The 14,065-nt window shown below is 40.3% G+C and overlaps 2 long non-coding RNA genes across 3 annotated transcripts in view; one reads left to right on the top strand and one right to left on the bottom strand.

Annotated features, from left to right (window-relative positions):
• LOC106978237 (uncharacterized) overlaps window positions 1-14,065 on the top strand; it is a 76,219-nt gene that overhangs the window by 32,355 nt on the left and 29,799 nt on the right. The gene's annotated exons all lie outside the window — the stretch shown is intronic.
• LOC113598246 (uncharacterized) overlaps window positions 2,392-14,065 on the bottom strand; it is a 41,449-nt gene continuing 29,775 nt past the window's right edge. The window contains exon 2 of the long non-coding RNA XR_008295290.1: window positions 2,392-3,020. This is a non-coding gene — a long non-coding RNA (uncharacterized LOC113598246). The remainder of the gene's footprint in view (window positions 3,021-14,065) is intronic.

Here is a 14,065-nt window from a genome sequence, read left to right as displayed (position 1 = left end):
CACCTGACACTTATGCTCAAATTAAGGGTCTACAAAATTCTTCCCTCTCTTTCAAGGACTGGTTAAGTTCCTGGTTCACAGGAGGACTATGGTCAACTATTATGGGTCTCTTTGTTGGACTTCTCACTCTTATAGCCATACTAATCCTCATATGTTGCCTTTTCCAAAGTTTCTCTGCTTAGTGCCAAGACTCCATCACTACAATAACTTCAGGTTGACAGATGGTCCTTACCACCCACAGAGATACTTCTTTGATGTCCACATTGGACTTGTCTGCCTCCACTTTTCCTAATTCCCCTATACGTTCCTGACTAATCAATGTTGACCCATTAGGTAGGGACATCTCTAGGTCTCTATTCAGCAGGAAGATGCTACAGAAGATGAGGCCTTCCACCTGGCTTCAACAGTCTTAAAGATTTAAGGGTCAGAATTGTTCAGAGGACAGGGGGGCACCTTGGTGGCTCAGTCAGTTAAGGCTCTGATTCTTGATTTCAGCGTGGGCCATGATCTCATGGTGTGAGTTCAACCCTGCATTGGGCTCAGCAATATGAGAGTGGATGCTGCTTGGGATTCTCTCTTTCCCGCTCTCTCTGCCCATCTCCTGCTCACTCTCTGTGTCTTTCTCTCAAAATAAAGAAACTTAAAAAATTGTTTGGGGTGGGGGAATGAGGAGAACAAAGGGAAGAGAATAATAATCAAAATTATATTTTCTCACAACTTGCAGCCCACTGATAAATCCCTGAGACATGCAGAGCGTGACCCTGCCCAAGGCACTCATGTCTGCCTTAATGGTGATGTTTTGCTAGAGACTGAAAGCAAACCTGTCTTCACAACAGCCAGAACTCCAGGATCCCATGACTCTTCTTTAACATGCACAAATCGCTTTAGAGACTTAGATTAACTTTACCCTCCACACACCCCCAAACTTAAAAGTATACAATCATTCCTCACCTTTCAAGTACAACTCTTTGTGCCAATGGGTCCTGTCCCTGTGGTATAATTAAAACACCTTTTTGCACGATGCGATATCTCAATTCATTCATGACCATTGGGCTTGATGATCCTGCATCACATGGAGATGGTGATGCTAATGTGCACAGGTGCTCAAGGCATGGCTTCTTCCTGTCCACAGCACAGTTATAGACACAGGCATGGACACGGAAGGACACCATTTTACTGAAAGAAACCAGTCCAGGGTCACACAGCTGGTAAGCAGCACAGCTGGATCTCAAACTCTAGGCTCCTGGCCCTGTCCCCAGGGGCCACAAAGGGCTCTCCAGATGGGAAGCTGATACTGGCTTTGGGGACACTACTTTACCTCCATGAATGATCTCACCTGTTTGAGGCCCCCAGTCTCTGTTCACTGCTGCTTCTTTCCCTGATCTCTGCTCCAGTTATAATTGGGGTGACCCTGACCACCTGCTAGGCCCTCCCTGCCCAGCACACCTAGTGCTGCCAACAATATGGGTGTTGTCCCAGGGCTCCCAGGAGATAAGCTGATGAAGTATTTCTCTTAAAATGCTCTCATTCCTGCAGATCCCAGGAGATCCCATGAGAGTCATCTTGGATTATTCCTCCTCTGGGATTCATAATGTAAAGTCCATCCTAATGGGTAGGAGGGTCATATAGACAAGTGACAGATCGACTACTATTTGGGGTATTAAAAGGTCTAGGTCAGTTAGAGATGATTTGGGGACCAGACAATCTTCTCACACCAATATTTCAGGATATTCCAGGTCTGGAGACATATTTGATATAATTTTATCATGCTCATACCATTCAGTCAAATATAGCTCTTTTTCTTTGGGATTTCTGTATTCATATTTATGAAGGTACTTCTCAATTACTAAACATACGGGAATTTCTAGTTAGGTTTTCAGCAGCTATTTCTAGCACATTAAATTACCAAAAGATATTCTGTGTGTTTCATTCCTCTGGAATATATTGAAATTTCACGGATGGCCAAAATAGTGTGAATTTTTGTATCTGCATCCTATGTGCTTAAAGTTAATGTGTCCTCAACAGTGTTATATGTAGATGTGCACACATAAATGGATATTGCTGTAGGATTTAGATGGTTGCTATCAAGATCTATATCTTATGTATGTTCTATCTTCTTTGGGTTATTTAGAGAGGGTTGAAGATGCTCACTCTGCTTATGTATTTCATTGGAGTTCTGAAAGGAAGGAGAGAGCTCCAAGAAGAGGGAAAAGGGACCTGGGTTGGGAGGGACCAGAAACCAGAAGGTCTGCCAGTGTTCCAGAGAGCAACAGTCATTGGGATGGCACATGGTGATGTGGCAGGTGAGAAGTGGCTTTTTAAAAAATTAAGTCACGCTGGGTGTCTGTGTTGATCTATCAGGGGTGAAGGCAGCTGATTGGTCGAGAGAGAGAGAGAGAGAGAGTATAAATGTTACAGGCTGTTAAAGCAATGCTCAGAGAGTTGAAGGCTTGAAGATAGATGGATCCTCCTCTGCTCCAGCTGCTACTTGTGTCCTGCTCACCTAGTGATTTGTTGACCTGCTGACCAACTAACCTGTCTGAACCCCCCTTCCTCCACTCAAGAACTTGATCTGATCTTGGTACTGTCCCTCACCCCCTTCTTCTCCTGACACACACCCTCCCCAATCCCACCCTTACTGAAACACCACCTCCAGCCCCAATTATCACCCCACTCCATTCCCACCCCCACTTCCTCCCTGGTGCCCCCTGATAACAACCAGGACACGAAGGTGCAGAGGGTGTTTTTCTGTCTACTCATGCTCTGGTGTCCCAGTTACTCAAACCCAAATGTGAGTAAACATGGGACATAGGTGGATTCTTCCTTCCTATTGGGTTCATTCATACTGTGGTTAAACAACAGCTTTTTCATGGGGTTCTTGATGGGAAATTCAGAAGAACTTCAGTTCTTCCTGAAGACTGAAGACCACAGGCCAGGTTTCTCCACAGCTGTCCACATCCAATTCTGGGTTCGGTTTGTGCTGCTTGGTCCAAAAAGATCAGCATTGACAGGATGGAAACCTAAAAACAGTATATTTATAGTGTCAACAAGGAAGGATTTATGAAGATACTAAAAGCCACTGAGATCTTAGTCTTCAATAGGGGCTTATATGATATGTGAATTATATCTCATTAAAATTGTTTTCAAAAATGTAAGAAACTTATTTAATAGCATCTATGGATATTAGATTGACTCCTGGAAGCCCTGTCAAGATCCTGATTCAAGCCTTGTAAGTTTAGGGTCCATCTTAGATGTGATTTGTTTTCCTGTCAGCACACTGTTCATATTTGTGAAGTTTGCTAGCCCTGGGAACAGTGGTATCTGAAGCATTGGTGTTCACACTAGAGGGTTAAAAAGTGAAATGTCCTTTGTGCTCTGTGCTTCCTTGTTTGTTGACTTTTAAGAACTTCTGATCAGCCCATTCTTTGTGGTTTTGGAGGCTGCCCCTAGGGACTCTGTCCCATAACATTGATGGGAGTTCTGAGCAGCCCAGCAGAAACTAGCTGCATCCTGCTGGGACATGTACAATAGGAAAATCACTAGGAGTCACATGATCAGGAAGTGAAGGAATTTGTCCTTTCTTTAACCATGTATGTGCAGAGGGTTGATTTACCCAAAGCAAAAAGTTCCCAAATGTCTTTAGGATTATTCGAATATAAAGATATACCTAGATCCCGATGTGAATGTTTCACTTACTCATGAAAAGGCAAACCCATAGGGTACCTGGGTGGCTCAATCAGTTAAGTGTGTGACTTTTGATTTTGGCTCATGTCATGATCTCACGGTTTGTGAGATTGAGCCCCATGTTGGGCTTTTCACTGACAGCTCAGAGCCTGCTCGGGACTCTTTATGTCCCTCTCTCTCTGCCCCTCCCCCACTTGCATGGTCCCTCTTTCTCAAAAAATACATAAACATTTTTAAACATCAAAATCTGTACCCCCCAGGGGAGAGAGACAGGGAATACCCATAGAAATAAGTAGATTTCTTTAGATTGGCAGGCACCAGATTCATAGAGCTGGATCTGGAAAGCCCCAGTAGTCTGGAACAACCCTTGTATTGAGGCATAATCATCCCCCATGAATAACTCTAGTCAAAATAGAATCTATTCTGTTTCTTTTGAGACTACAAAGGAGGAAATTTCTTGGTCGTCTTTATTAGAATTTTCCTTCTCTACCTGGGTTGCATCTCATAGATCAGTTCAGCTCTCTCTCCTACCTCATCTCTGAGTTTTGCATAAACTAACTTTTGTTGTATTTCCCACCTGCCCCTGTTAATGGCCATTGTCTGTGAGAATGTAGTGAAGAGACTGTACAGCAAAATGCAGAAGAATGAAACTGGACCACTTTCTTACACCATACTCAAAAATAAACTCAAAATGAATGAAATACCTAAATGTGAGACAGGAAACCATCAAAACCGTAGAGGAGAAAACAGGCAACAACCTCTTTGACCTCAACCACAGCAATTTCTTGCTCCACACATCTCTGAAGGCAAGGGAAATAGGAGCAAAAATGAACAATTGGGACCTCATGAAGATAAAAAGCTTCTGCACTGCAAAGGAAACAATCAACAAAACTAAAAGGCAACTGACACAATGGGAGAAGATATTTGCAAATGACAGATAAAGAGTTAGTATCCAAAATCTATAAAAAGACTTACCAAACTCAACACCCAAAAAGAAATAATCTAGTGAAGAAATGGGCAGAAGACATGAATAGACACTTCTCCAAAGAAGACATCCGGATGGCTGACAGACACTGCTCAACATCACTCATCATCAGGGAAATACAAATCAAAACCACACTGAGATACCACCCACCAGTCAGAGTGGCTAAAACTGACAACTCAGGAAACAGATGTTGGCGAGAATGTGGAGAAACAGGAACCCTCTTGCATTGTCAGTGGGAATGCAAACTGGTGCAGCCACTCTGGAAGACAGTGTGGAGGTTCCTCAAAAAATTAAAAATAGAACCACCCTATGACCCACCAATAGCGCTACTAGGAATTTATCCAAATGATACAGGAGAGCTGATTCATAGGGGCACATATATCCTTTATACCATTTATAGCAATGCTTTCAACAATAGCCAAATTATGGAAAGAGCCCAAATGTCCATCAACTGATGAATGCATAAAGATGTGGATTATACATACAAGAGAAAACTACTTGGCAATGAGAAAGAATGAAATCCTGCCATTTGCAACAATATGGATGGAATTGGAGGGTATAGTCAGAGACAGATTATCATGTTTTCACTCACATGCGGAATTTGAGAAACTTAATGGAAGACCATGGGGTAAGAGAAGAGGAAAAAATAGTTTCAGAGAGGGAGGCAAACCATAAGAGATTCTTGAAAACAAACAGGGTTGATGGGGGGGGATGGGAGAGGGAGGAAATAGATGATGGGCATTGAGGAGGGCACTTGCAGGGATGAGCACTGGGTGTCATATATATGCTATGAATCACGGAATCTACCCCCAAAACCAAGAGCACACTGTATACACTGTATGTTAGCTAACTTGACAATAATTTTTTTTTTTAAAAAAGGGGTCAATTACTAATATTAGCAGCTAGACAGCTGCCAGATGTTTCAAGAGTACCCAAGACTGAGGATGGTTTACATTCATATCAATATGGCCCATTTTTGGTGCATTTGATCCCCATGATCATTGTGCTGACAGCACCTGCTCTCTTTCAGACAGTGGCCACTCAAAGACGGTGTACATTTCCAACCAGCACACATTTTAGTGACCTCAGTTCTGAGAGCTGAAGAAACAAATGGTACACATTGTGGAGGCTACTTTCTAGAAAGGTTGTTGCACAAAATTACAGCTTCGTTTGTGAATTCGTGTGAATTGCATTGTGTGTGTATTTGCTCCTAAAATACTGGTAAGTCTAGTTTTTGTAAAATGATATGTGTTCTTTTGTTTTGATGACCATATCCAGGAATTTTGTATTCTTTTAGAAATTAATTTTCATAGTTGTTATTGATTGATTTAGGTACAATACTGTGAAACAGGAATGTGAAATCCTTTCATTGGCTATTTGACGGGTGTGTTCAGAGGAACTTAAAATCTCATAGATATCATCAGAATATACAAGATCATCTGATTATGCAAATCTTTATTTACTTCAGAAATCTGACATTTTGGGCTATGATTTGGTATCAAACATTAAAAGAAAATGTCAATGGGTTTAGGAAGTGAAAAAGAAGTATAATTTGCTTGGAATAATAATCTCATATTTATAATAGCAACTACCCATCTCTCTCAGTTATATCCCTATCTGTAAACATCTATCTGTCTAACATTCTCATTTGTATCTCTAGTACATTTTTTATTGTTACTTTCTCCCATTCTTCCAAAAATTTTGGGCATATTTTTGGGGATATTTCAAAGGAGTTTATTTAGGTACTTTAAGAATGTACAATAGAAGTCATTGACTTCTTATCTACCATATGTTTGCATTACATATTTTTCTATTTTAAGTTTGTTTATAAATTCTTAACTATTTAGAAAGTATTTGGAATGTGTTTGTCAGCAAAATAAAATTCCTAAGTGTTGTTGCCTGTTAGAGTTTTCCTATAGCTTCAGTGTGGTGTAATTTATGTATAGTAACACCTTTTTAAAGGAAATGATTTGTTGATATTTGACATATGTAAGGAGTAATGAAGCTATCACCACAGTAAGAGAGTAAACACACTCCATCACTCCCAAAAGTTTGCTCCTGCTGCTTTCTAAGCCGTCTGTCCTCCTCCTTTGACGAGGCATTTGAAAGCCTCCTGGAGATTGGTTGAGAGTTTGTAAAGATGATTCTTTGTTACAGATATATTGTAAATGTCTTTGATGGATTCCTTGGTGTCTCCAATATTATTTCAGCTTCTCCATATTTTAGCATACCATTTCTCTCTTGGCTCTGATGTGTTTGGAATTCTGTGGAATCATAACATTATTACTGCCTCCCTGGGAATTTGTGCATTTCTAATTTACCTCTTCAGAACTGTACTTGCTGTGAGTATACTAAAGTACCTTATATTTTTTAAATCATAAATAAGCAGAAAATTTTATACTCACTGTGCCTTTATATGCTCTCAGTATTACAAATTTCCCTCTAATCTGTTCAATTGTCACTATCATTTAGATTGAACTATATAAAAATTTCTGTAGAAATGTCTTCTTTGACACATACATATTTTTTTAAGTTCAAGTATAATGTACATACAATGTAATATTAGATTCAGGTGTACATTATGATTCTGCAATTCTTTACATTTCTCAGTGCTCATCACCATAAATGTACTCTTGATCCCCTTGACCTCTTTTGCCCATCCCCCCACAAACCTCCCCTCTAACAGACCATGTGTTCTTTAGAAGCTTATTTAATCTACAATGTTTTTGTCATTTTTCCAGATATCTTTCTGTTCGTGAGGTCTAATTTGACTCATTTGTGGTCTGAGAACATAGTTCCTATGATTTCTGTTATTGTGGCTGTCCAGATGTATCTTATGGCCGCAAATATGGCCTATCTCAGTGAATGTTCTGTGAACTTGACAGGAATATATAATTTTCTGTTGGATGAAGTGTTCTACAGATGGTAATGGATCCAGTTGATTGGTGATACTGTTCAGGTCATCTGTGATCTTACTGAATATCTGTATGCTGGATCTGTCAGTGACTGATAGAGGGTATTGAATTCTCCAGCTGTAGTAATGGATTCAGCTCTTTCTACCAGCAGTTCTGTCAATGTTGGCCTTATGTATCTTGACACATCTCTTGCTAATGCATGCACATTAGAAACTGTTGTGCCTTTTTGGAGAACTGACTTCTTTACCATTGAAGTAATGCCAGTCATTATCTCTGACAATTTTCCTTACTCTGTAGTGTGTTTGAAGGATAATTTCACTGGTTAGATAGTTTGATGTTTCTTTTAACACTTGAAATATTCCATTCTTCTTGATTGCATGGTTTATGAAAAGAAATCTCAGGTATTTCTTATCCTTGTTCCTCTTGGGTAAGGTGTTCTTACCCCTGTCTCCTCACACCCACAACCCCTGCTCCATATTTCCAAGGCTGTTTTAATTATCCATAGTTGAATATATTAAGCATAGTTGGTGGGTTTTTTGTTCTTGTTATTAGTCATTTGTATGTTTGTCTTGGGTATTTGTCCTGCTTTTGATTTTTTGAGCATCCTGGATCTGTGATTTGGTGACTATTTATTTGGGAAAATCCTCAGTCATTATTGCTTCAAATAACTCTCTTCTCCATTGTCCTGGTATTCCTAATGTGTGTATTACACATTTTGCAATTGTCCCACTGGTCTTGGGTTTTCTGTGCCATATTTTTTTTATTTTTTTTCTCTGTGTTTCCTTTTTGGAAGGTGCTACTGGCATTTCTTTAGGCTCAATGATTCTTTCCTCAGCTATGTTGAGTCTGTTAACCCATCAAAGGCATTTTTTATTTCTGTTATGGTGCTCTTGATATCTCGAATCACTTTAAAATCTTAGGGGTTCATGGTTACTAAGACTATTATGGTAATTAGGAATATAAGGAGATATTTTAAAAAATAGGTTAATGTATGGATCTGCGTGTATGTATCATATTGAAAATTCTACAATTGACCATGTAACGAAGAGTGCTACAGGTACAAAAATAATTGAGAAATAGTCTAGTTTAAAGCTTAGTGGTAGTTTAAGAGTTTGGATCGATAGTCAATGTCAGTTTGAGATGATTGCTTCTTGTCTGGAGGAAATAAATATTATGGTCGGGACCATGCTAATAGCAAAGGCATAGGAAATTGTGGTTTTTACATAGTGTGGATATAGATTATTTTTGTATAGCTGAGTATTAGATATGATAATGGGTAGTAGTATGATGAATGTTGCAGTTAGTATAGATGAGGCAAATAAGTTTATTACTTTTATTTGGAGTTGCACCAATTTTTTGGTTCCTAAGACCAATGGTTACTTCTATCCTATAAAAGTTGAAAAAGCCACGTTTTTATACGCAGAGGCATGAATTAGCAGTTCTTGCATACTTTTTCAGTAAATAGGAAGGTTTACACTTCTATTATTAGATTCACAATCTAATGTTTTTGTTAAACTATATATACAGTGAATAGGACCCAGTATGATTTTAGGATTAAGCGATAGGAGAAAGAGTGGGAGTAGGTGGAAAGTTATTAGAGCATTTTCTCGTGTAAATGATGGGTTGTTTTTAATATGGTGTGTATACTTACCTCGTTGGGTTGTAATAAGTATGTAAGGAGAGTATAGGGCTGTGGTGATAATATTTGTACCTATGAGAATAATGGTAATGTTAGATCATGAGAAGGATGCTATTACTACAAATAGCTCTCTGATTAAGTTAATTGTAGGGGGCAGGGCTAGGTTTGCAAGACTAGCTAGTAGTCATCAGACAGCTATTAGGGGAAGAATAGTTTGTAATCCTCATGCTAGGATTATTGTTCGGCTATATACTCGTTCATAGTTTGAGTTTGCGAGGCAGAATAGTATTGATGAAGTTAGTCTGTGGGCGATTATGAGAGCTGTTGCTCCTATATAGCTTCATGGTGTTTGGATTAGTACTGCTACAATTACTAGAGCTATGTGACTTACAGATGAGTATGCAATTAGAGATTTTAGGTCTGTTTGGTGTAGGCAGATAGAGCTTGTTATAACTATTCCTCATAGGGATAGCATTATGAAGGGGTATGCTATTTGGTTTGTTACAGGGTTAAGTAAGACTGTAATACGTATCATTCCGTATCCGCCTAGTTTCAATAATATGGCGGCAAGAACTATTGATCCAGCAATAGGAGCTTCAACGTGTGCTTTTGGTAGTCAGAGATGGAGTCCGTACAGAGGTATTTTTACTATAAATGCTATTATGCATGCTAATAAGAGAAAAATATTGGATCAAGTGGTTGAAATTGGCTTGGCTCAGTATTGAATAATTAGGAAATTTAAGGATCCTGTTGTGTTTTGGATATATAATAGTGCGATCAGTAGAGGTAGTGAGCCTATTAGGGTGTAGAATAAGAAATATAGGCCGGCATTTAATCGTTCTGTTTGGTTACTCCATCGGGTAATGATGATTAGGGTAGGGATTAATGTGGCTTCAAATAGAATGTAGAATATAATTAATTCTGTGGCAGTAAATGTTATAATTAAGAGAAGCTGCAGGAGAATGAGTATTGTAATATATAGTTTTTTTCGGGTTAGGGGTTTTTTTGATAGGTGTGATTGGCTGGCTATAAGTATTAATTGTAGGAGTCATGTTGTTAGTACCAATAGGGGTGCAGAGAGTGAGTCTGAGGAAAATAATAGTGAGAAGTTAAGACTATTCTTTCCTAGTTGGTTGAGGTATGTAAGGCTAATGAGGCTAACTAACAGGCTGTAGGCTGTTGAGTTGATTCAGATTATGTTGGGTTTTGATAGTCATGTTAGTGGTATGAGTATTGCAGTAGGGATAATAATTTTTAGCATTGTAGGAGGTTTGAGTTTTGTACGTAGTCAGTACCGTATGTGTTTGATACTATTACTAGTAAGAATAGGCCCAATGCTGCTTCACAGGCTGTGAATACTAGTAAGATAATAGGGGTTATGCTAGCTAGTGTGAAATGGCTATTTAGGATTGCTATGGTTATTATAATGAATAGAGATAGCATTATACCTTCTAGGCATAAGAGGGAGGATATTAGATGGGACTGATATATTAGTCCTATAAATAACATAATGAAAGCTAGAAAGATATTAATATAGACTATAGACATTTGATAATTATAAGGCAAACTACAATCTAATGAGTCGAAATCATGTTTTAATTTAAACTTATCATATTCAGTTCACTCTAGTCCTTTTTGGGTTCATTCATACGCTAGGCTTGCGGCTAATAGTGAGATTAGTAGAAGAGCCATGGTGAGCATAGTCGATAGGTTATTTGTGAGGCTCAAGGGAGGGGTAGTAACAATGCAATTTCTAGGTCAAACAACAGAAATGTGATGGCTACTAAGAAAAATTTCATGGAGGAGGGTAAATGAGCAGACCCTATAGGGTCAGATTCACACTCATATGGGCTTGCTTTTTCTGCATAGATATTTAGTTGAGGTCATCAGAATGCGATCAATACAAGTAGTGTGGATAGGAGTGTGTTGGTGAGTAGAGTAAGTATTACATTTATTATTCCTTTTCGGACTATACTGAAACTGGTTGATTGGAAGTCAACTGTACTTGTTAATACTAAAGGAATAGGATCCTCATCGATAAACAGAAACGCATAGGAATAGTCAGACCATGTCTACGAAATGTCAGTATCAAGCAGCGGCTTCAAATCTGAAGTGATGATTTGATGTGAAATGATATTTCAGTTGACACAAGAAGCATACAGTTAGGAAAGTAGAGCCAATGATTACATGTAGTCCGTGGAATCCTGTGGCTATAAAGAAAGTGGATCCATAAACTCCATCTGAGATTGTGAATGATGTTTCATAGTATTCTGAGGCTTGAAGGAGTGTGAAGTACACTCCCAGGGAAATTGTAATAAATAGGGCCTGGAGTATGTGTTTTCGATTACCTTCTATTAGGCTATGGTTAGCTCAAGTAATGGATACTCCGGAGGCTAGAAGTACTGAGGTATTAAGTAATGGGACCTCTAGGGGGTTAAGAGGGGTAATACCTGTAGGTGGTCAGCAGCCTCCTAATTCGGGAATTGGGGCTAGGCTTGAGTGGTAGAAAGGTCAGAAGAAGCCTGCAAAATAGAACACTTCTGAGACAATGAAGAGAATTATTCTGTATTGCAGACCTTTTTGAACAATAGGTGTGTGGTGACCTTGGAATGTATTCTCGGATAATGTCTCGCCATCATTGGTATATGGTTAATATGTTGGTAATTATTCCTAAAGTTAGTAGTAATGTTGAGTTATAGTGAAATCATATGGCTAGACCTTTAAGTTATTAGGAGGGCTGAAAGGGCTCCTGTAAGTGGTCATGGGCTAGGGTTGACTATGATATGCATGGGTTTGGTGGGTCATTAGGTATTGTCATGTAGGTATAGGCTTACTAGTAGGGTAAAAACATAAGCTTGAATTAGGGCTAGGGCAAACTCAAGGATTGTTAGTAAAATAAGAATAATAAAGGTAACTAGAGCAACAGAGGTGCTAATGTTTGTTAGCTTACATTCACCATCTCTTTTTGCATGTTCACTTTTTTCATTGTCTGCATTATCATAGGAATGGAAGTGGTTTTAAGTTCCCAGACTGATAATCCCTACATCTCTGCCATAGGAAGTGTGATTCTAATGGTTCCTGTCTGTGTTCAAACTGTGTGGTTTTTACTTTACTATGCCTTGTAAGTTGTGTTGAAAGGTAAATGTTATGTGCTGGTAAAGAAACTGAGGTAAATAGGACATGAGTGTGAGGTTTATATATTTATCTGGCTAGGAGTTAGGCTGAATTTACTCCCAGGTGAGATAGGAAGGAGAGAGCCCTGGAGTCGAGTATTTTCCCTCACCTGTATTGCTTACTCTTTGGGAAATCCCCAGTTAGGCTCTTAGTTCCTTTTGAGGGCAGATCTTTTCTGGAAGAACAGAATACTTTGGAATTTATTTCTAAATGAGTATTTGCCCCTCTCCCTGCCACTGTAGAAAACTTGCCTTCACAAAGAAACACACATATTAAGTATTTGGTGTGTTCATATTCCTTTTCATTTCCCCTGCCCATGGGGCTGGGTGACACAGGGAAGCTCAGAGTTTCCTAAGTGGCTTTTTGATAGCATGATGATATTCCAATATCCTGGCAGGAGTTTGGGGCTGGCCTCAGCCTTTCATCATCCTTTAAAACTTTAGAATGGGGAAATACGTTAATGGTGTCAAAACTGGGTCATGCCTAGATTTGATTGAGCTAGAATTTGTCAGGGGTGACTGACGTCTGAGAGCACTTTTTGCTCTTTTTTTAAACATCAGCTGTCAGGAAGAGAGAGATCGTGGAAGATGGTGGTGTAGGAGGACACTGGGCTCACTGTGTCCTGCTGATTGCTTAGATTCCACCCACATCTGCCTAAATAACCCAGAAAAATGCCAGGAGACTAGCAGAACAGACTCTCCAGAGCCAAGTGTAGACAAGAGGCCCACAGAAGAGGGTAGGAAGGGCAGAGAGGTCATGCGTGCTACACAGACTGGCAGGAGGGAGCCGGGGCAGTGGAGGGGCAGCCTGCCTGGCAAGGCACAGCCCCCGAGTCTGGCTTGCAAAAGCGGAGGGGCCAGACTGCATGAGTTCTGACAGCCAGCGGGACTTAACCTGGAATGTTATAAGTCAGCAGCTCTGCTCAGAGAGCAGGAGGGCTAAAGGACAATGGAAGGGAGAGTTGTTGAGCCCCAGAGGACAGAGCTCAGCTTGGCGGGGAACAAAGGCCAGTGCCATCTCCCTCGCCCATCCCCTAGCCAAAATCCCAAAGGGAACCAGTTCCCATCATGGAACTTGCTTGCACTGCGCAAACACCCAACACTGTGCTTCTTGTGGATCCATCCCTCCAATGGGTCTGCCTCCCTCCCGGTGCCACAGGGCCCCTCCAGAAGCAGACCACCAAAGGCAAAGCGAGCTGAGTCTGCCCCTCCCGCCCCTGTGCACCTTGTGGATCCACCCCGGCTAAAATGCCAGATCCCATCGAAGCAGCACCAAAAGCCTGGCAGTGTGCAAGTAGCCCAGACAGGGGCCACACCACTCCACAGTGAGTCCTGCCCCTGGGAGAGGGAAAGATAAGGTACACACCAGTCTGACTGTGGCCCCAGTGGTGAGCTGGGGGCAGACATCAGGTCTGACTGTGGTCCCGCCCATCAACACAAGCTACTCCGGACAACACAGGGGAAGTGCCCTGCAGTTTGGAGCAACTGCAGGGACCACCCAAAATGACGAAACGGAAGAATTCTCCTCAAAAGAAACTCCAGGAAGTAGCAACAGCTAATGAATTTATCAAAAACGATTTAAGCAATATAACAGAACAAGAATTTAGAATAATAGTCATAAAATTAATCGCTGGGCTTGGAAAAAGCATAGGGGACAGCAGAGAAAGAC

This window comes from Acinonyx jubatus, chromosome C1, assembly GCF_027475565.1.
Source record: "Acinonyx jubatus isolate Ajub_Pintada_27869175 chromosome C1, VMU_Ajub_asm_v1.0, whole genome shotgun sequence".
NCBI classification, from domain to species: domain Eukaryota; kingdom Metazoa; phylum Chordata; class Mammalia; order Carnivora; family Felidae; genus Acinonyx; species Acinonyx jubatus.
Note: the sequence above shows the minus strand (reverse complement) of the source record. Positions and strands in the feature narration are given on the sequence as shown.